A 24,709-nucleotide genomic window follows, 5' to 3' on the forward strand; every position below is an offset into this window, starting at 1 on the left:
CCATAGACTCAACACTTCCCATAGACTCAACACTGCCCATAGACTCAACACTGCCCATAGACTCAACACTGCCCATAGACTCAACACTTCCTCTCCTTCCATTACCTCTCTCAAAGCATCACCTCTTCTCCATCGTCCACTCCATCGTCCACTCTCTTCCTTTTCCCTCCCTTAAGCCCCTCCACTCCTCCCCCCCCCTACAGCCCTTTTGTAACCCCTAAGTACCCCGATATAGCTGTCACCCCTTCTTCAAATGTTGCACGCTTTTACCAACTACATTGTTTCATTCTGTCATATGCGCACTGAGTGACGGTGCTCTATGCACAGTGATACTCCGGTTTAGGTCGGGAATTCCTTCCTGCAAGGTGCGACGGCGAATATCAAAAGGACGTCAATCAAAGCGATTGGCAGGGTGAGTCGGTGGTGGAGGCGAAGGTTGAGAGAGGCGACAGATAACGAGGCAGGACGGACGACGATGCTGTCAGCGACGTCAAAGCGTGCGAGTTGAGGCGACGCATATGGGCTAGCGGTGTTCATAAAGTGACGACGTAGTTGCGAAACGACGTTAAGGGGGGGTGGGGGGGAGAGACGTATATCGGGGAAGGACTCCATACATATATATTATTATATTAACACCGCATTACAGCAACAGCAAACGCATGCAGTCAAGGGAACATTTCGGGCAGTTGGCATGGAGATTGGCTGGATTGTTGTTGCGTATTTTAACTAACATTGTGGAAAAGGGGGTGGGGAGGGAGAGGCTGGCCCAAAGTTTATTATTCAACAGAAAACTGCTGATTTGGCAAAATAAAAAAAAGATGCTTCATCATTTGTCAGCCTTGTGAAGATTTCCCAGTTCACTCGCAGGGCCCCACAGTGTCAATTATGAAAGTCTCCCGCCGCAAGCCAGCGAGCCTCGTCCTTTAGCTCTCACGCTCCTCTGAAGTAGAGCCATCACTCGAAACGTCGGCCTAATTGTTGTTGCAAGGCATTCGGGGACTGTTTTCGCCAGACTCTTTTTTTTTAGGGGGCGTTTCAGAAAAATCCGACGATTCTAAATCAATTCGTGAATGAATGTCGCATTGAACAACTCAATAAAGTTTGACGCCACGTGGGGGGGCGTCATCAATGCGTGACGTCACGTCCGGGCAACTCTTAGCGATGCCACTTTCCGTAAGCGTACAGACGCGTTAAATTGGTAAAAGTCGCCTGTTATTGATTTGAAGCTTTCGTGACTGCAGGAATCGGTGAAGTGACTTCACCGAAAGAGTATGTCGCCTATGAAAAATAATGTGTTTTAAGACGACAGTCTTATTGAGGAATGCGTCGCGATGGCATTTCGCCGCGTCCAATCCGCAGGGCCCCTTGCGGATACCGAAACATTTTTTTAAAAAAATCAAAATGCGTCTGAAAAATTGCCAAAATATTCGGAATCGGAAAATGTGAAGAAGGGGTGGGGGGGGGGAGAGACTCCGCAACTGACGCGTCGCAAGGGGCATCGTCATTATGACCGCGTTGCGTGCCACATTTATATATTTATATTATGAATATATTTATGGAGTTGTCCCTGAGCCTCGTTGGAGGAATCGGAGGCGGCACGTGCTCATTATTTATTTATTTTATTACTATCATTCCATGTAATCTTCAGCGTCCTAAAAGGATTGGAAAGGCCTCGCAGTCTGTTTCTCGCTCGCATTACGAGATCTAATCTCCTGCTCTCAGAACATAAAATGTTTATTATGGGGGTGGAGGGGTGGGGTGGGAAGGGGTGGGTGGGGGGGGCTGATGCGCGCGCGCCCGATTCATTTCCCTGGAGCTACGCCCGGGAGCAGAGGAGGAGAGAGGGAGTTGGTGGGGGGACGGGGGGAGGGGCGGGGGGGGATAGGGGCGGGTGGGAGGGGCGGGGGGATAGAGGCGGGTGGGAGGGGCGAGGGGAGGGGCTGGGGGAGGGACGGGGAGGAGTGGCGGAGAGGGGCGGGAGGGAGCGGTGGGGGTCGGGGTGGGGTGGGGAAATAGCGGGATGGAGGGGTGGGGGCGTAGGGGCGGGGCGGGTGTCTGACCCACAACAATGCAGGTGCACGCGGAGGCTGGTCGAGGAACGGAGCTGTGCACGTGGGTGAAAGAAAAGAGCTTCACAGCTCATCGGATTCCTCCCAATCTAAATAAAGATTCTGAATAACAGAAACAATTAAAAAAAAATGAAGGCGACATCACACCGGCAAAGATGTTCCTCCGACCAATTTCATCTCCGAAGTGTCCAACACTGTGGGCCTTAAAGGAAGAACAAACACATTATTAAAGCGACGTTTTAGGCAATGGCCTTTCTTCAGAGCACATTGAGTGATAATAATTTAAAAAGTAGAGAATGAGGGGGTGGGGGGGGACGACTCAGAGGCGCCAGGAGGAACCACAGACGACCGGGGCAGCAGCAGCAGCCACGCGATGATCCGCCACCAACATTGGCCCAAGCTCTGCGATCCTCTACATTTTAAGCTGTGATCGGCCAATTCACGAGCGTCTACATGACGCAGCACGATCACCAAATACTTTCATCTCCCGATGTTTCGAGGAGGGCCAATCGCGAGACATCCACGATCTGGCAGTGGGCACGCCACTTTCCTCGGGTTAACTGCTCAAGGAACACTTCCCGAAACGTCTCGTGACGAAGCATCTCCCGGACGAGCGCTTCCTCCGCCCATAATATTGTCGACGATGCGCGGTCGGAATTCCAGACCGCGACGATTGTCGGTTCGGATGAGGAACGTGGCAGGGAGGAACACACAACAACAACAACAACAAAAAACCGTGCTGTATATTTTAACGAGGAGTAGGAGGAGGTTGTGATGGGTGGGATACGATGAGGAGGACGGAGGAATGGGGTAAGCAACTCGTAGGTTCGCAGTAGAACGTGGCAGGCGCGTGTCGTAGATGTAACGTGTGCACGTATACATGTATGTATGCATGTTGAACTTATATCGCACCGCACGTGGCCAAACCGTGTTTAATCGGATGAGGAATTGGAGTTTGTAACGAGGAGGAGGAGGATGAGGTGGTGGGTGGGACACGGTGCGCGAGGTGGAATAGGGCAGGTGACCGAGACGAGCATTTCAGTGGCACCCAGAGATCGGCGACCTCGGGGAAGATCTGATGACGATGATGATGGTGATGGTGAGACTGTTAGAGCGGTCATTGAAGGACGCGGTTTCTCGCCGTCAAGGAGCCAGACTGCGAAGCGTGAACCTTGGGACGAGGTCGGGCGTCGATTGGACAAACATTTATCTGGATCTGTCAGAGGGAAGGAAGGGAGAGAGCTACGTGGCCCACGTGGTCGCGCGAGCGGCGTGAGTCCTAATCCGGTTGCGGGGTTGAGTTCTTAATCTGACCGCGACATCTGCTGCGATTTGACTGCTAATCTGAGCTCTGCGCTCGTTTATCGGGGCGGGGGGGGGTAGGGGGCTGGGTCGTGGAAGGGTGCGAGGGGGGTGCCTCGAGGTGGTGGTGTTGCTGACCCATTGGGGAATTTGGATCTGCCACGTCCCCCCGCCCACGCACCCCCCTCCATCCCCCCCCCCCCCCACTGCCTCCTCTCCGCCCGGCTCCCGTTCGATGTGTAAGCCCCCCAGCGAGATGACAGAAAGAACAGAGACGAGAGGGGTGATGTGAAATACGGACAATAATATCCACGTGGTGATACGAGAGCGATGTAGAAACGAGAAAGAGAGATGCGAGCCTTCTGTTTATTGCCAATTGAATTTCAGCTGATATTGTAAATGTTTACATGTTTTTTTAAGGCTGGGGGGGGGGGGCTCGGCTGCATGGGGCAATGAAGCATGGCCTTGGTTCGCTGATGATGCCTCGCGCCCAAACGCTCTATGAGATGACGAGTTGAGAGGCGAGGTGAGCGCCTGTGCCGATATCTTTATCTCGCCACCTCTCTCCATCTCTCTATCGGCTCCCCTTAACGCCAAGTCCTCTCCACTTAACGTAAAGCCCCATCCACTTAGCGCTAATCCCGCTGCCTGGTGCGGCTGACCCCGTTGCCTGTTGCGCCCCGAACGCCTCCGCTCGTGGCCCATAGTTCACTGTGGCCTTTGTTCTTCGACAGTCCGCCGGGGTGGTGCCTCGTGCCTCGTTGTCGGAGCAATATCAGGAGCGGGTGTCTCTGACCTCTGTACTGTATCTGGTGTGGCCGGAGCCCTCGCCCCGCCCCCCCCACCCACCCCCCTCCACACACACACACTCTGTGTGAACATTCCACATTCGTCTTGTGCGAGGCAGCGGTGGGAATAGCAAAACAAATGCTGACAACGATATAAACAACGCCACGTGCGTAAGGGTCTTACAGAGGACGGGCGGGGGGTGGAGGGTGGGGGGGGGGGGTTGTGGTGGGGGTCAATGTGGCCCCAAGGGTCGAGCGGGGTCCTACAAGGAGCAGCCGGGGAGCAGAAGGGGGGGGGGGGGCGGAGGGGACGTAACAGCAGCGGCGGTGTCGGAGATGCGGCCGCTGCCTCGCCCCTGAGAGACGCGGCCACGCGAACTCGCCAGGGAGGGAGGGAGGGATGAAGAGGGAGGGGGATAGAGCGAGCAAGGGGGAGAGGGGGAGAGATGGGAGCAGAGGGGGGGAGGGAAGGGAGGGATACAGAGGGATGAGGGGATGGATTGAGAGCGATAGACGGAGGAATTGTGGGAGTGGGGGTCGAGGAAGAAATGGAGAGGGCGGGGAGTTGCAGGGAGGGTGGGGGGGTAGAGGGCGGGAGGGAGGGGAGGTGGCGGGGAGGGAGGGGGGAGGCTGGTTGATGTTATTTCTCGCCGAGCAAATGATTGTTTCTGAATAATTGAGGCGTCGCGTAATGGAAACCACGCGGTCGCTCGCGGCGAGGCTGATTCATGACTCTGCCACTGGTTCCGTAGAGGGAGAGCGAGGAGGGAGGAGGAGAGAGAGATGAGAGGGAGAGCGAGGAGGGAGGGAGAGAGAGAGATGAGAGGGAAAGCGGTGGCGGAGGTGGGGGGACAGATGAGAGAAAGGTAGAGACAGAATAGATGTGAGAGAGGGAGGAGGGAGAGATACATAGAGACGGGGTGACCAACCCCTGACAGTTTACGCGTACGGTTCAATTTCCAATGTGACAACTATTTAACTCGCCACCCCCTCCCCTCTCCCCCTGCCCTTGATGGGTTCCGTGCCCACTTAGCCCAAGGCGACAGTGGGGGAGATGCCACCACGCCGAGGGAGACCGCCGTCTCTCGCAGAGACCCGGCACCTGTTACCACCACCACCACCATCACCCGATTATAAAACGCTCCGGAAAATAACACGCACAACCAAGCAGCATTGTTGTTGTTGCTGTTATCGGTACGCTTGTTACAGCCTGCAGGAAAGCGTTATGATTGCACGCACCGACGTTTCTATGACGGGGACGAGTCTATCCGTATGACTAGCGCTGTTGACTCCCCCCCTATTAAATTTGTACTTAATTTATCCACCCCCGAGGGTTGATAGGCTGAGTCAACTCGCCAACCGGGAACTGAAATCGACAACTTTCCGGCACGGCACACGAGCGGGTGGGTGGCGACGTTTCGCACATCGCCACCCGTTTCAGGCTCTGTCGACCTAGGTATGGGTGGTTGTGTTCCCTGAGCGGTAATCGAACTCGTGTCGCCGGCAGGGGGCTTCGTAGCGCAGCGCCACCGCTCTAACGCTAAGCCACCTTCAACAACAACAACACACAAAGGACAAAGATAAAGATCCCCCATATAACTTTAACAGACTGTAGGGGCAAGTGCTGTTAGCGAGCACCTATGAAGACCGGAACGGTACACGAGGGGGTGGGTGGCCAGCACCACGCCCGGCCGCCTTTGTCTCCCTAGTGGCGATGTTTACACATCGCACCAGCTACTCATTTGAGGCTGAGTCGACCTAGGGGAGGCCCGTGACCGGTTCAGATAATCGTCACCTGGTGTTGGCCGTGAGCGGGAATCGAACCCGTGTCTCCGGGTTCATAGCGCAGCGTAGCGCTAAACCGCTACGCTATCAATCTTGATTTGAAGCTTTCGTCACTGCAGGAATGCATACTCTTTGGGTTTTTCGCTAAAGTCACGTAGATAGAAAAGTAATCAAATAAAAAAAATCACGACGTTTCGATCGCAACACAAGCAATCGTCTTCAGGTGAAACAATACAGCAGGCGGACTGCTGAGGCAGGAATAAATGCAGCGAGAGAGCTCCTGCAGGCAAAGGTTATATTGGTTCGAGTTGGGTAAGTGGGCGGGGCTAGAGATGGAATTTGCAAGTGAATTTTAGATCGCAGAGCTAGGTATACCTCCGCTAATCCGAGGTGGGGGGGGGGGGGTAGTGAGGGGAGGGGGAGGGGCTGCCGCAACGGGAGAGAGGGTGGGGGTGAAATTCAAAGAGGGAAACAAGGTGAGAGAGGGACAAAGAAAAAAACTGAGCAAACTTAGAAATGTAATGCAACTCAGAGAGTCGGCCAACACAACAGTTAACACTTTACCTGGTTGATCAACGTCCTTCCAAAGATTGCAAAATTTGCTTCCATCTTCTCGGTTGAAGTCGTGTCTTAGTTGTGTGTTGTATCGCTCCCCACTACACACAACAACAACAACAACCGCCATTTGCCACTAAGTGGCGGTGACGTCACCACGACGCTGGTGCCAGGCCATGTGCACTTGAAGGCCACGTGAAGTGTCGAACGCCCGCTGGCAGGAGGTCACGGGATAGACCCAGGTGCCATTGCTTGCCTGACTGAGACGACTGGCCGATGCACCACCTGTGCCACCCTACGATGCCAACTTGCTGTGTTTTAGCCGCCCGGCGCTCCGCTCGTTGTTGTGAGCATCGCTCCTCTGCCCTCATCATGAGCTACGCATGCTTATCCTGCAGGAAATTCTCCAAGTTTTTTTTCAGGAGGGTGGCAGGGGGGGGGGTCTTCCCAACTGTTCGCAGTAGGGGGGGGGGCGATAATTGTCACGTGTGATTGCAACTGATTACGCCCGTGTATAATAATTGTGCGCGTTACAAATCGCATTGTTGTTATAATTATTATAATTGAAGTGATCCGAAGATTGGGGGGACTCCACCACCTTCAGGGCGTTGTACAGAGCCATGCAAGTGAGAGAGAGAGATGGTTGTTGACAAGCGCGTGTCTTGTAACGCCTCTTGCCAGGCTAGATTATTTTGGGCGCTGGTACCAGTCTAGCTACAGGGACCAGCGCCAGAGTGGAACTCAACGCAGAACTGCGTTTTTTCGTGTTGGTCTTTTCTCCTCGCGTACCTCCGATGGGCACGGGTGGCTACGTGCGGTGCGAAAGAAGTTCAGCATATTGTACATAATGCATGCAGAGTACAGAGTGTGCACCAGTGAGAGAGAGAGAGAGAGTGGGGGAGAGCTTGCACTGAACTTAATCGATCTACCCAACAGCTGTCATGCGCTGGTAGATTGGACCATGCTATTACAACTATGATATTGCTAATACATATTAAAACTATAATATTGTAAATGCACATTTAAACTATATTATACAAAATATTAAAAGTATAATATTGCTAATAAATATTGCGGCTATAAAACTTTGAATGCATAACAACACTCACTGAGTTTCACAGCGCCTCGTGATTTCGAATAACGCGCTCAACTCTCATTGGTGAAAAGCTATCACATGGGCGCGGGCGGGGGGGGGGGTAACGTAGGGGACCATGCCCAATCGGATTCGAAGTTGGAGAGCCATTGAAATCGGTGTGAGTGTGTGTGTGCGTTCGCGTGGTGTATACAGGTGTGAGTGTGTGTGTTCACGTGGTGTAGACAGGTGTGAGTGTGTGTTCACGTGGTGTATACAGGTGTGAGTGTGTATGTGTGTGTTCACGTGGTGTATACAGGTGTGAGTGTGTGTGTGTTCACGTGGTGTATACAGGTGTGAGTGTGTGTGTGTGTTCACGTGGTGTATACAGGTGTGAGTGTGTGTTCACGTGGTGTATACAGGTGTGAGTGTGTGTGTGTTCACGTGGTGTATACAGGTGTGAGTGTGTGTGTTTACGTGGTGTATACAGGTGTGAGTGTGTGTGTGTTCACGTGGTGTATACACGTGTGAGTGTGTGTGTTCACGTGGTGTATACAGGTGTGAGTGAGTGTGTGTTCACGTGGTGTATACAGGTGTGAGTGTGTGTGTGTGTGTTCACGTGGTGTATGCAGGTGTGAGTGTGTGTGTGTGTGTTCACGTGGTGTATACAGGTGTGAGTGTGTGTGTGTTCACGTGGTGTATACAGGTGTGAGTGTGTGTGTGTGTTCACGTGGTGTATACAGGTGTGAGTGAGTGTGTGGTCACGTGGTGTATACAGGTGTGAGTGTGTGTGTGTGTTTGTGTGTTCACGTGGTGTATACAGGTGTGTGTGTGTGTGTTCACGTGGTGTATACAGGTGTGAGTGTGTGTGTTCACGTGGTGTATACAGGTGTGAGTGAGTGTGTGTGTTCACGTGGTGTATACAGGTGTGAGTGAGTGTGTGTGTGTTCACGTGGTGTATACAGGTGTGAGTGAGTGTGTGTGTTCACGTGGTGTATACAGGTGTGAGTGTGTGTGTGTGTGGTCACGTGGTGTATACAGGTGTGAGTGTGTGTGTGTGTGGTCACGTGGTGTATACAGGTGTGAGTGTGTGTGTGTGTTCACGTGGTGTATACAGGTGTGAGTGTGTGTGTTCACGTGGTGTATACAGGTGTGTGTGAGTGTGTGGAGCTTCTGTATTGCACCCGCCCTGTTTTCTGGTTTCCTCCTACAGCTTTAAAAAGACAGGCAACGAAACTGGTACTAGTTCTGGCTAAAACATCCCCAATGCTGACACATTTTGTGGGTGATTACGCTGCTGCTGCTGTGTCGGCAGTGGTGCAAAAGTATGTTTAATAAATTACTCAACACGTGAATCGATAGCCGCAGCACTGTGGCCTTCAGCAGGATAGATAGATAACGCATCATCGCCGACGTTTTAGGCAATGGCAGGTCGGCTCGAGTTGGAGTGTCGCAATCCCAGCCGCCGGCAAGAAAGAGCAAAGGAGCCACGTGGCGATAAGCGTCGTCATCGGCGTCGTCATCATCATCGTCATCGTCGTCATCGGCGTCGTCATCATCGTCATCGTCGTCACCGGCGTCGGCGTCGTCGTCTTCGGCGTCGTCGTCATCGGCGTCGTTGTCATCGTCGTCGTCGTCGGCGTCATCGTCGTCATCGGCGTCATCGTCGTCATCGTCGTCATCGTCGTCGTCGTCGGCGTCGTCGTCATCGTCATCATCGGCGTCATCGTCGTCATCGGCGTCATTGTCGTCATCGTCGTCATCGTCGTCGGCGTCGTCGGCGTCGTCGTCATCGGTGTCGTCACAAAGCGGGGACTAAAACTGACTGAGGAGTCCCAAACGATCGTCAAACATTTATCAAGTGCGGCGATCGCGTGCTCTGGATTCATCGGATTAATTCCGACCACAATGGTGGCCGTTGTGCGGCATCAAAACAACATTGGGCATTAGACGGAGGTTGTTACGGGTACAAACCAATATCATCATAGGTCGAGATATATCACGTGTCCTGTTTTTACACTACGTAATATTAACAACCCCTATTTTATAATGCGCCTTTCATGTTGAAGTATCTCAAAGCGCTGTACGTAAAAATAAAAACCACACTCACAAATATAGATACACATCTACGCGAAATAGAACGTTGACAATAACAAAAACAATGGCTGCTCCCGAACTTCCAGTAAAATGAAGAACTATGAATAAAGCGAAAAACAATATTTGCAGAGATGTTGTTGGTGTTGGTTAGAGATGTTGGTTGTAAAATCCCCCATTGTGTTACGAAGCGGTGTATCCTCGTGTTGTCGCGGTGTGCGTGGCAGGGTACGCAATGCCACGTGGTCGCAGCATGCGTGGTTGTGTGCTGCGCACTGCCAGCGAGACAAAGGCGGTGGTGCTGGACAGCCCACCGCCACGTGGACCGTACCGGCCTTCATAGGTGCTTGCTAACAGCACTTGACCCCCCCCCCCCCCAACAGTCTGCTAAGGACATGACGGGGATCTTTGTTTTGTTTGTGGTTGTGTTTGATATAAACCAGCACAGCCCACGCATCTCCGTAGGATCCACGGCCAGGGTAGAGGGTGGCTGGGGTGGGGTGGGTGGCTGGGAAGGGGGTGGCTGGGGTGGGTGGGGTGGGGGCGGTGGCTTGGGGTGGGGTGGGTGGGGTGGGTAGGGGGCGGCGGTGGCTGGGGTGGGTGGGTGACTGGGGTGGGTGGGGTGTGTGGGTGGGGGGGGGTAGGGTGGCTGAGGGGGGGTGGCTGGGGTGGCTGGGGTGGCTGGGGTGGGTGGCTGGGGTGGCTGGGGTGGTTGGGTGGCTGAGGTGGCTGGGGTGGGTGGGGTGGATGGGTGGCTGGGGTGGGTGTGGTGTGTGGGGCGGGGCTTGGGTGAATATCATGAATATGCATGGCTATTCAGAATATTCACGAATATATACTTTTGCACCACTGCCGACACAGCAGCGGCAGAGTAATCACCCACAAAATGTGTCAGCATTGGGGATGTTTTAGCCAGAAATAGTACCAGTTCCGTTGCCTGTCTTTTTAAAGCTGTGGAAGGAAACCAGAAAACAGGGCGGGTGCAATACAGAAGCTCCACACACTCACACACACCTGTATACACCACGTGACCACACACACACACTCACTCACGCCTGTATACACCACGTGAACACACACTCAATCACACCTGTAAACACCACGTGACCACACACACACACACACTCACTCACACCTGTATACACCACGTGAACATACACACACACTCAGTCACACCTGTATACACCACGTGAACACACACACACACTCACACCTGTATACACCACGTGAACACACACACACTCACACACACCTGTATACACCACGTGAACACACACACACACTCACACCTGTATACACCACGTGAACACACACTCACTCACACCTGTATACACCACGTGAACACACACTCACTCACACCTGTATACACCACGTGAACACACACACTCACACCTGTATACACCACGTGAACACACACACTCACTCACACCTGTATACACCACGTGAACACACACACACACTCACACCTGTATACACCACGTGAACACACACAGACACTCACTCACACCTGTATACACCACGTGAACACACACACACTCACACCTGTATACACCACGTGAACACACACAGACACTCACTCACACCTGTATACACCACGTGAACACACACACACACTCACACCTGTATACACCACGTGAACACACACAGACACTCACTCACACCTGTATACACCACGTGAACACACACACCCACTCACACCTGTATACACCACGTGAACACACACACACACTCACACCTGTATATACCACGTGAACACACACACACTCACACCTGCATACACCACGTGAACACACACACACACACACCTGTATACACCACGTGAACACACACACACCTGTATACACCACGTGAACACACACACACACTCACACCTGTGTACACCACGTGAACACACACACACACTCACTCACACCTGTATACACCACGTGAACACACACACACTCACTCACACCTGTATACACCACGTGAACACACACACACACTCACACCTGTATACTCCACGTGAACACACACACTCACTCACACCTGTATACACCACGTGAACACACACACACACATTCACACCTGTATACACCACGTGAACACACACACTCACTCACACCTGTATACACCACGTGAACACACACTCACTCACACCTGTATACACCACGTGAACACACACACTCACTCACACCTGTATACACCACGTGAACACACACACACACTCACTCACACCTGTATACACCACGTGAACACACACACACTCACACCTGTATACACCACGTGAACACACACACACTCACACCTGTATACACCACGTGAACACACACACTCACACCTGTATACACCACGTGAACACACACACACACACACACCTGTATACACCACGTGAACACACACACACACTCACTCACACCTGTATACACCACGTGAACACACACACACTCACTCACACCTGTATACACCACGTGAACACACACAAACACTCACTCACACCTGTATACACCACGTGAACACACACACACTCACACCTGTATACACCACGTGAACACACGCTCACTCACACCTGTATACACCACGTGAACACACACACACGCTCACACCTGTATACACCACGTGAACACACACAAACACTCACACCTGTATACACCACGTGAACACACACTCACTCACACCTGTATACACCACGTGAACACACACACTCACTCACACCTGTATACACCACGTGAACACACACACACACTCACACCTGTATACACCACGTGAACACACACACACTCACTCACACCTGTATACACCACGTGAACACATACACTCACTCACACCTGTATACACCACGTGAACACACACACACTCACACCTGTATAAACCACGTGAACACACACTCACTCACACCTGTATACACCACGTGAACACACACACACACTGACACCTGTATACACCACGTGAACACACACACTCACTCACACCTGTATACACCACGTGAACACACACACACTCACACCTGTATACACCACGTGAACACACACACACCTGTATACACCACGTGAACACACACACACCTGTATACACCACGTGAACACACACACACTCACACCTGTGTACACCACGTGAACACACACACACTCACTCACACCTGTATACACCACGTGAACACACACACACTCACTCACACCTGTATACACCACGTGAACACACACACACTCACACCTGTATACTCCACGTGAACACACACACTCACTCACACCTGTATACACCACGTGAACACACACACATTCACACCTGTATACACCACGTGAACACATACACTCACTCACACCTGTATACACCACGTGAACACACACTCACTCACACCTGTATACACCACGTGAACACACACCCACACACTCACTCACACCTGTATACACCACGTGAACACACACACACTCACACCTGTATACACCACGTGAACACACACACACTCACACCTGTATACACCACGTGAACACACACACTCACACCTGTATACACCACGTGAACACACACACACTCACACCTGTATACACCACGTGAACACACACACACACTCACTCACACCTGTATACACCACGTGAACACACACACACTCACTCACACCTGTATACACCACGTGAACACACACACCCTCACACCTGTATACTCCACGTGAACACACACACTCACTCACACCTGTATACACCACGTGAACACACACACACATTCACACCTGTATACACCACGTGAACACATACACTCACTCACACCTGTATACACCACGTGAACACACACTCACTCACACCTGTATACACCACGTGAACACACACCCACACACTCACTCACACCTGTATACACCACGTGAACACACACACACACTCACACCTGTATACACCACGTGAACACACACACACTCACACCTGTATACACCACGTGAACACACACACTCACACCTGTATACACCACGTGAACACACACACACTCACACCTGTATACACCACGTGAACACACACACACACACTCACACCTGTATACACCACGTGAACACACACACACTCACTCACACCTGTATACACCACGTGAACACACACACACACTCACTCACACCTGTATACACCACGTGAACACACACACACTCACACCTGTATACACCACGTGAACACACGCTCACTCACACCTGTATACACCACGTGAACACACACACACTCACACCTGTATACACCAAGTGAACACACACAAACACTCACACCTGTATACACCACGTGAACACACACTCACTCACACCTGTATACACCACGTGAACACACACACTCACTCACACCTGTATACACCACGTGAACACACACACACACTCACACCTGTATACACCACGTGAACACACACACACTCACTCACACCTGTATACACCACGTGAACACACACACTCACACCTGTATACACCACGTGAACACAAACTCACTCACACCTGTATACACCACGTGAACACATACACTCACTCACACCTGTATACACCACGTGAACACACACACACTCACACCTGTATAAACCACGTGAACACACACTCACTCACACCTGTATACACCACGTGAACACACACACACACACACTCACACCTGTATACACCACGTGAACACACACACACTCACTCACACCTCTATATACCACGTGAACACACAAACACACACACACTCACACCTGTATACACCACGTGAACACACGCTCACTCACACCTGTATACACCACGTGAACACACACACACTCACACCTGTATACACCACGTGAACACACACAAACACTCACACCTGTATACACCACGTGAACACACACTCACTCACACCTGTATACACCACGTGAACACACACACTCACTCACACCTGTATACACCACGTGAACACACATAAACACTCACACCTGTATACACCACGTGAACACACACACACTCACTCACACCTGTATACACCACGTGAACACACACACTCACACCTGTATACACCACGTGAACACAAACTCACTCACACCTGTATACACCACGTGAACACATACACTCACTCACACCTGTATACACCACGTGAACACACACACACTCACACCTGTATAAACCACGTGAACACACACTCACTCACACCTGTATACACCACGTGAACACACACACACACTCACACCTGTATACACCACGTGAACACACACACACTCACTCACACCTCTATATACCACGTGAACACACAAACACACACTCACTCACACCTGTCTACACCACGTGAACACACATACTCACTCACACCTGTATACACCACGTGAACACACACACTCACTCACACCTGTATACACCACGTGAACACACACACACACCTGTATACACCACGTGAACACACACACACTCACTCACACCTGTATACACCACGTGAACACACACACTCACACCTGTATACACCACGTGAACACACACACACTCACACCTGTATACACCACGTGAACACACACACTCACTCACACCTGTATACACCATGTGAACACACACACTCACTCACGCCTGTATACACCACGTGAACACACACACACTCACTCACACCTGTATACACCACGTGAACACACACACTCACACCTGTATACACCACGTGAACACACACACACTCACACCTGTCTACACCACGTGAACACACACACACACGCACTCACACCTGTATACACCACGTGAACACACACACACTCACACCTGTCTACATAACGTGAACACACACACAAACACTCACTCACACCTGTATACACCACGTGAACACACACACTCACACCTGTCTACACCACGTGAACACACACACTCACTCACACCTGTATACACCACGTAAAAACACACACACACACACACCTGTATACACCACGTGAACACACACACACACTCACTCCTGTATACACCACGTGAACACACACAATCACTCACACCTGTATATACAACGTGAACACACACACACTCACTCACACCTGTCTACACCACATGAACACACACACACACACACCTGTATACACCACGTGAACACACACACTCACACCTGTATACACCACGTGAACTCACACACTCACTCCCACCTGTATACACCACGTGAACACACACACACACACACTCACTGACACATGGCTACACCACGTCAACACACACACTCACTCACTCACACCTGTATACAGCACGTGAACACACACACACTCACTCAAACCTGTCTTCACCACGTGAACACACACACTCACTCACACTTGTATTCACCACGTGAACACTACACACTCACGCCTGTCTACACCACGTGAACACACATACACTCACACCTGTATACACCACGTGAACACACTCACACCTGTATACACCACGTGAACACACACACACAAAATCTGTCTACAACACGTGAACAAACACAGACTCACACCTGTCTACACCACGTGAACAAACCAACACACTCACACCTGTTTACACCACGTGAACACACACACACTTGTCTGCAGCACGTGAACACACACACTCACACCTGTATACACCACGTGAACACACACACACACACTCACACCTGTATACACCACGTGAACACACACACTCACTCACACCTGTATACACCACGTGAACACACACACTCACACCTGTATACACCACGTGAACACACACACACTCACACCTGTATACACCACGTGAACACACACACACTCATACCTGTCTACACCACGTGAACACACACACACACTCACTCACACCTGTATACACCACGTGAACACACACACACACACACTCACACCTGTATACACCACGTGAACACACACACACTCACTCACACCTCTATATACCACGTGAACACACAAACACACACTCACTCACACCTGTCTACACCAGGTGAACACACACACTCACTCACACCTGTATACACCACGTGAACACACACACTCACTCACACCTGTATACACCACGTGAAAACACACACCTGTATACACCACGGGAACACACACACACACACTCACTCACACCTGTATACACCACGTGAACACACACACACACTCACACCTGTATACACCACGTGAACACACACACACACTCACACCTGTATACACCACGTGAACACACACACACTCACTCACACCTGTATACACCACGTGAACACACACACACTCATACCTGTCTACACCACGTGAACACACACACACTCACTCACACCTGTATACACCACGTGAACACACACACACACACTCACACCTGTATACACCACGTGAACACACACACACTCACACCTCTATATACCACGTGAACACACAAACACACACTCACTCACACCTGTCTACACCAGGTGAACACACACACTCACTCACACCTGTATACACCACGTGAACACACACACTCACTCACACCTGTATACACCACGTGAAAACACACACCTGTATACACCACGGGAACACACACACACACACTCACTCACACCTGTATACACCACGTGAACACACACACACACTCACACCTGTATACACCACGTGAACACACACACACACACTCACACCTGTATACACCACGTGAACACACACACTCACTCACACCTGTATACACCACGTGAACACACACTCACTCACACCTGTATACACCACGAGAACACAGACACACACTCACTCACACCTGTATACACCACGTGAACACACACACACTCACACCTGTATACACCACGTGAACACACACACACTCACACCTGTATACACCACGTGAACACACACACTCACTCACACCTGTATACACCATGTGAACACACACACTCACTCACGCCTGTATACACCACGTGAACACACACACACTCACTCACACCTGTATACACCACGTGAACACACACACTCACACCTGTATACACCACGTGAACACACACACACTCACACCTGTCTACACCACGTGAACACACACACACACGCACTCACACCTGTATACACCACGTGAACACACACACACTCACACCTGTCTACATAACGTGAACACACACACAAACACTCACTCACACCTGTATACACCACGTGAACACACACACTCACACCTGTCTACACCACGTGAACACACACACTCACTCACACCTGTATACACCACGTAAAAACACACACACACACACACCTGTATACACCACGTGAACACACACACACACTCACTCCTGTATACACCACGTGAACACACACAATCACTCACACCTGTATATACAACGTGAACACACACACACTCACTCACACCTGTCTACACCACATGAACACACACACACACACCTGTATACACCACGTGAACACACACACTCACACCTGTATACACCACGTGAACTCACACACTCACTCCCACCTGTATACACCACGTGAACACACACACACACACACTCACTGACACATGGCTACACCACGTCAACACACACACTCACTCACTCACACCTGTATACAGCACGTGAACACACACACACTCACTCAAACCTGTCTTCACCACGTGAACACACACACTCACTCACACTTGTATTCACCACGTGAACACTACACACTCACGCCTGTCTACACCACGTGAACACACATACACTCACACCTGTATACACCACGTGAACACACTCACACCTGTATACACCACGTGAACACACACACACAAAATCTGTCTACAACACGTGAACAAACACAGACTCACACCTGTCTACACCACGTGAACAAACCAACACACTCACACCTGTTTACACCACGTGAACACACACACACTTGTCTGCAGCACGTGAACACACACACTCACACCTGTATACACCACGTGAACACACACACACACACACTCACACCTGTATACACCACGTGAACACACACACTCACTCACACCTGTATACACCACGTGAACACACACACTCACACCTGTATACACCACGTGAACACACACACACTCACACCTGTATACACCACGTGAACACACACACACTCATACCTGTCTACACCACGTGAACACACACACACACTCACTCACACCTGTATACACCACGTGAACACACACACACACACTCACACCTGTATACACCACGTGAACACACACACACTCACTCACACCTCTATATACCACGTGAACACACAAACACACACTCACTCACACCTGTCTACACCAGGTGAACACACACACTCACTCACACCTGTATACACCACGTGAACACACACACTCACTCACACCTGTATACACCACGTGAAAACACACACCTGTATACACCACGGGAACACACACACACACACACTCACTCACACCTGTATACACCACGTGAACACACACACACACTCACACCTGTATACACCACGTGAACACACACACACACTCACACCTGTATACACCACGTGAACACACACACTCACTCACACCTGTATACACCACGTGAACACACACACACTCATACCTGTCTACACCACGTGAACACACACACACTCACTCACACCTGTATACACCACGTGAACACACACACACACACTCACACCTGTATACACCACGTGAACACACACACACTCACTCACACCTCTATATACCACGTGAACACACAAACACACACTCACTCACACCTGTCTACACCAGGTGAACACACACACTCACTCACACCTGTATACACCACGTGAACACACACACTCACTCACACCTGTATACACCACGTGAAAACACACACCTGTATACACCACGGGAACACACACACACACACTCACTCACACCTGTATACACCACGTGAACACACACACACACTCACACCTGTATACACCACGTGAACACACACACACACACTCACACCTGTATACACCACGTGAACACACACACTCACTCACACCTGTATACACCACGTGAACACACACTCACTCACACCTGTATACACCACGAGAACACAGACACACACTCACTCACACCTGTATACACCACGTGAACACACACACACTCACACCTGTATACACCACGTGAACACACACACACTCACACCTGTCTACACCACGTGAACACACACACACTCACTCACACTTGTATTCACCACGTGAACACTACACACTCACGCCTGTCTACACCACGTGAACACACATACACTCACACCTGTATACACCACGTGAACACACTCACACCTGTATACACCACGTGAACACACACACACAAAATCTGTCTACAACACGTGAACAAACACAGACTCACACCTGTCTACACCACGTGAACAAACCAACACACTCACACCTGTTTACACCACGTGAACACACACACACTTGTCTGCAGCACGTGAACACACACACTCACACCTGTATACACCACGTGAACACACACACACTCACTCACACCTGTATACACCACGTGAACACACACTCACTCACACCTGTATACACCACGTGAACACACACACACTCACTCACACCTGTATACACCACGTGAACACACACACACTCACACCTGTATACACCACGTGAACACACACACACTCATACCTGTCTACACCACGTGAACACACACACACACTCACTCACACCTGTATACACCACGTGAACACACACACACACTCACACCTGTATACACCACGTGAACACACACACACTCACTCACACCTCTATATACCACGTGAACACACAAACACACACTCACTCACACCTGTCTACACCAGGTGAACACACACACTCACTCACACCTGTATACACCACGTGAACACACACACTCACTCACACCTGTATACACCACGTGAAAACACACACCTGTATACACCACGGGAACACACACACACACACTCACTCACACCTGTATACACCACGTGAACACACACACACACTCACACCTGTATACACCACGTGAACACACACACACACTCACACCTGTATACACCACGTGAACACACACACTCACTCACACCTGTATACACCACGTGAACACACACACACTCATACCTGTCTACACCACGTGAACACACACACACACTCACTCACACCTGTATACACCACGTGAACACACACACACACACTCACACCTGTATACACCACGTGAACACACACACACTCACTCACACCTCTATATACCACGTGAACACACAAACACACACTCACTCACACCTGTCTACACCAGGTGAACACACACACTCACTCACACCTGTATACACCACGTGAACACACACACTCACTCACACCTGTATACACCACGTGAAAACACACACCTGTATACACCACGGGAACACACACACACACACTCACTCACACCTGTATACACCACGTGAACACACACACACACACACTCACACCTGTATACACCACGTGAACACACACACACTCACACCTGTATACACCACGTGAACACACACACTCACTCACACCTGTATACACTACGTGAACACACACTCACTCACACCTGTATACACCACGAGAACACAGACACACACTCACTCACACCTGTATACACCACGTGAACACACACACACTCACACCTGTATACACCACGTGAACACACACACACTCACACCTGTCTACACCACGTGAACACACACACACACACTCACTCACACCTGTATACACCACGTGAACACACACACACTCACACCTGTCTACACCACGTGAACACACACACAAACACTCACTCACACCTGTATACACCACGTGAACACACACACTCACTCACACCTGTATACACCACGTGAACACACACACTCACACCTGTCTACACCACGTGAACACACACACTCACTCACACCTGTATACACCACGTAAAAACACACACACACACACCTGTATACACCACGTGAACACACACACACTCACTCCTGTATACACCACGTGAACACACACAATCACTCACACCTGTATACACCACGTGAACACACACACACTCACTCACACCTGTCTACACCACGTGAACACACACACACACACCTGTATACACCACGTGAACACACACACACACTCACACCTGTATACACCACGTGAACACACACACTCACTCCCACCTGTATACACCACGTGAACACACACACACACTCAGTGACACATGGCTACACCACGTCAACACACACACTCACTCACACCTGTATACAGCACGTGAACACACACACACTCACTCACACCTGTCTTCACCACGTGAACACACACACTCAATCACACTTGTATACACCACGTGAACACACACACACTCACTCCTGTCTACACCACGTGAACACAGACACTCACTCACACCTGTATACACCACGTGAACACACACACACACTCACACCTGTATACACCACGTGAACACACACACACACACTCACACCTGTATACACCACGTGAACACACACACTCACTCACACCTCTATATACCACGTGAACACACAAACACACACTCACTCATACCTGTCTACACCACGTGAACACACACACTCACTCACACCTGTATACACCATGTGAACACACACACTCACTCACACCTGTATACACCACTTGAACACACACACCTGTATACACCACGTGAACACACACACACACTCACTCACACCTGTATACACCACGTGAACACACACACACACACTCACACCTGTATACACCACGTGAACACACACACTCACACCTGTATACACCACGTGAACACACGCATTCACTCACACCTGTATACAGCACGTGAACACACACACACTCACACCTGTATACACCATGTGAACACACACACTCACTCACACCTGTATACACCACTTGAACACACACACCTGTATACACCACGTGAACACACACACACTCACTCACACCTGTATACACCACGTGAACACACACACACTCACTCACACCTGTATACACCACGTGAACACACACACACACACACTCACACCTGTATACACCACGTGAACACACACACTCTCACACCTGTCTACACCACGTGAACACACACACACACACTCACTCACACCTGTATACACCACGTGAACACACACACTCACTCACACCTGTATACACCACGTGAACACACACACTCACACCTGTCTACACCACGTGAACAAACACACTCACTCACACCTGTATACACCACGTAAAAAAAACACACACACACACCTGTATACACCACGTGAACACACACACACTCACTCCTGTATACACCACGTGAACACACACAATCACTCACACCTGTATACACCACGTGAACACACACACACTCACTCACACCTGTCTACACCACGTGAACACACACACACACCTGTATACACCACGTGAACACACACACACTCACACCTGTATACACCACGTGAACACACACACACACACACTCCCACCTGTATACACCACGTGAACACACACACACCCTCAGTGACACATGGCTACACCACGTCAACACACACACTCACTCACTCACACCTGTATACAGCACGTGAACACACACACACTCACTCACACCTGTCTTCACCACGTGAACACACACACTCACTCACACTTGTATACACCACGTGAACACGCACACACACTCACTCCTGTCTACACCACGTGAACACACTCACTCACACCTGTATACACCACGTGAACACACACACACTCACACCTGTATACACCACGTGAACACACACGCACACACTCACTCACACCTGTATACACCACGTGAACACACAAACACACACTCACTCACACCTGTATACATCACGTGAACACATACAAACTCTCACCTGTATACACCACGTAAACACTACACACTCACGCCTGTCTACACCACGTGAACACACATACACTCACACCTGTATACACCACGTGAACACACGCACACTCACACCTGTATACACCACGTGAACACACACACACAAAATCTGTCTACAACACGTGAACACACAGACTCACACCTGTCTACACCACGTGAACAAACCAACACACTCACACCTGTTTACACCACGTGAACACACACACTCACTCACACCTGTATACACCACGTGAACACACACACACTCACTCACACCTGTATACACCACGTGAACACACACACACACACACTTATACCTGTATACACCACGTGAACACACACACACTCACACCTGTCTACACCACGTGCACACACACACAAACACTCACTCACACCTGTATACACCACGTGAACACACACACTCACTCACACCTGTATACACCACGGGAACACACACACTCACACCTGTCTACACCACGTGAACACACACACTCACACTTGTCTACACCACGTGAACACACACTCACATCTGTCTACACCACGTGAACACACACACTCACGTCTGTCTACACCACGTGAACACATACACTCACACCTGTCTACACCACGTGAACACACACACTCACTCACACCTGTCTACACACCGTGAACTCTCAAGGCTACAGACAACACGTACATCATTGGGACAGGCTCACTTACAGCTGTTGTCTCCAGGATGGCGCGAGCCGCTTTGGGGTCAGGATGGGGGCCGAGGGTTCCCTGTCACCCCCTTCCCCCCCACTCTGGCCCCCCTCCCTTGCCCCCCTCCCCTCTTGCCCCCCTCCCTTGCCCCCCCCCCCACTCTGCCCCCCTCCCTTGCCCCCCGACCCACCCGTCTCTGGTATTGGCCGTGGGTTGGGAATCAAACTCGGGTCACCGGGTTCGTAGCGCAGCGCTCTAACCGCTACTCCCCCGCCCCCACACACCTAACAGGAGCACACGCACACTGAGCTGATGCTCGTGTGTGTGTGTGTCTCCATGTATTTATTTTATATATAGCGAGAAAGGCGTCCTATTTGTTTAAGGCGCCACAGCCCATCACCCCCACTTTAATTGGAAAATGGGGAGCCCGGCGCGTAATTATATATATAGTATATGTGTGTATGGTTATGTATGGTTATGGGCAACGGTAGTGTAGTAGTGGTTAGCGCGCGGCGCTACGAACCCGGGCCACCCGAGTTCGAATCCCCATTCACGAACCCAATAATCGTGGCGAATATCTGAACCGGTCCTGCCACCCACCCCCTCCCACTCCTTCCTCACCCCCCAACACCGATGTAGACTCAGCCTTCAACGAATGAGCTCCTTGTGCGTTGCGTAACAACACCAGCAGTCAAGGAGACAAAGACGGTCGGGCGTGGTCCTGGCCATCCCCCACCTCTACCCCACCCCTTCCCCGCACGTGAACGGCCTTCAT

This window comes from Petromyzon marinus, chromosome 3 (genome assembly GCF_048934315.1).
Source record: "Petromyzon marinus isolate PM22_M1 ecotype Great Lakes invasive population chromosome 3, UKy_Petmar_22M1.pri1.0, whole genome shotgun sequence".
Taxonomy (NCBI): Eukaryota; Metazoa; Chordata; class Hyperoartia; order Petromyzontiformes; family Petromyzontidae; genus Petromyzon; species Petromyzon marinus.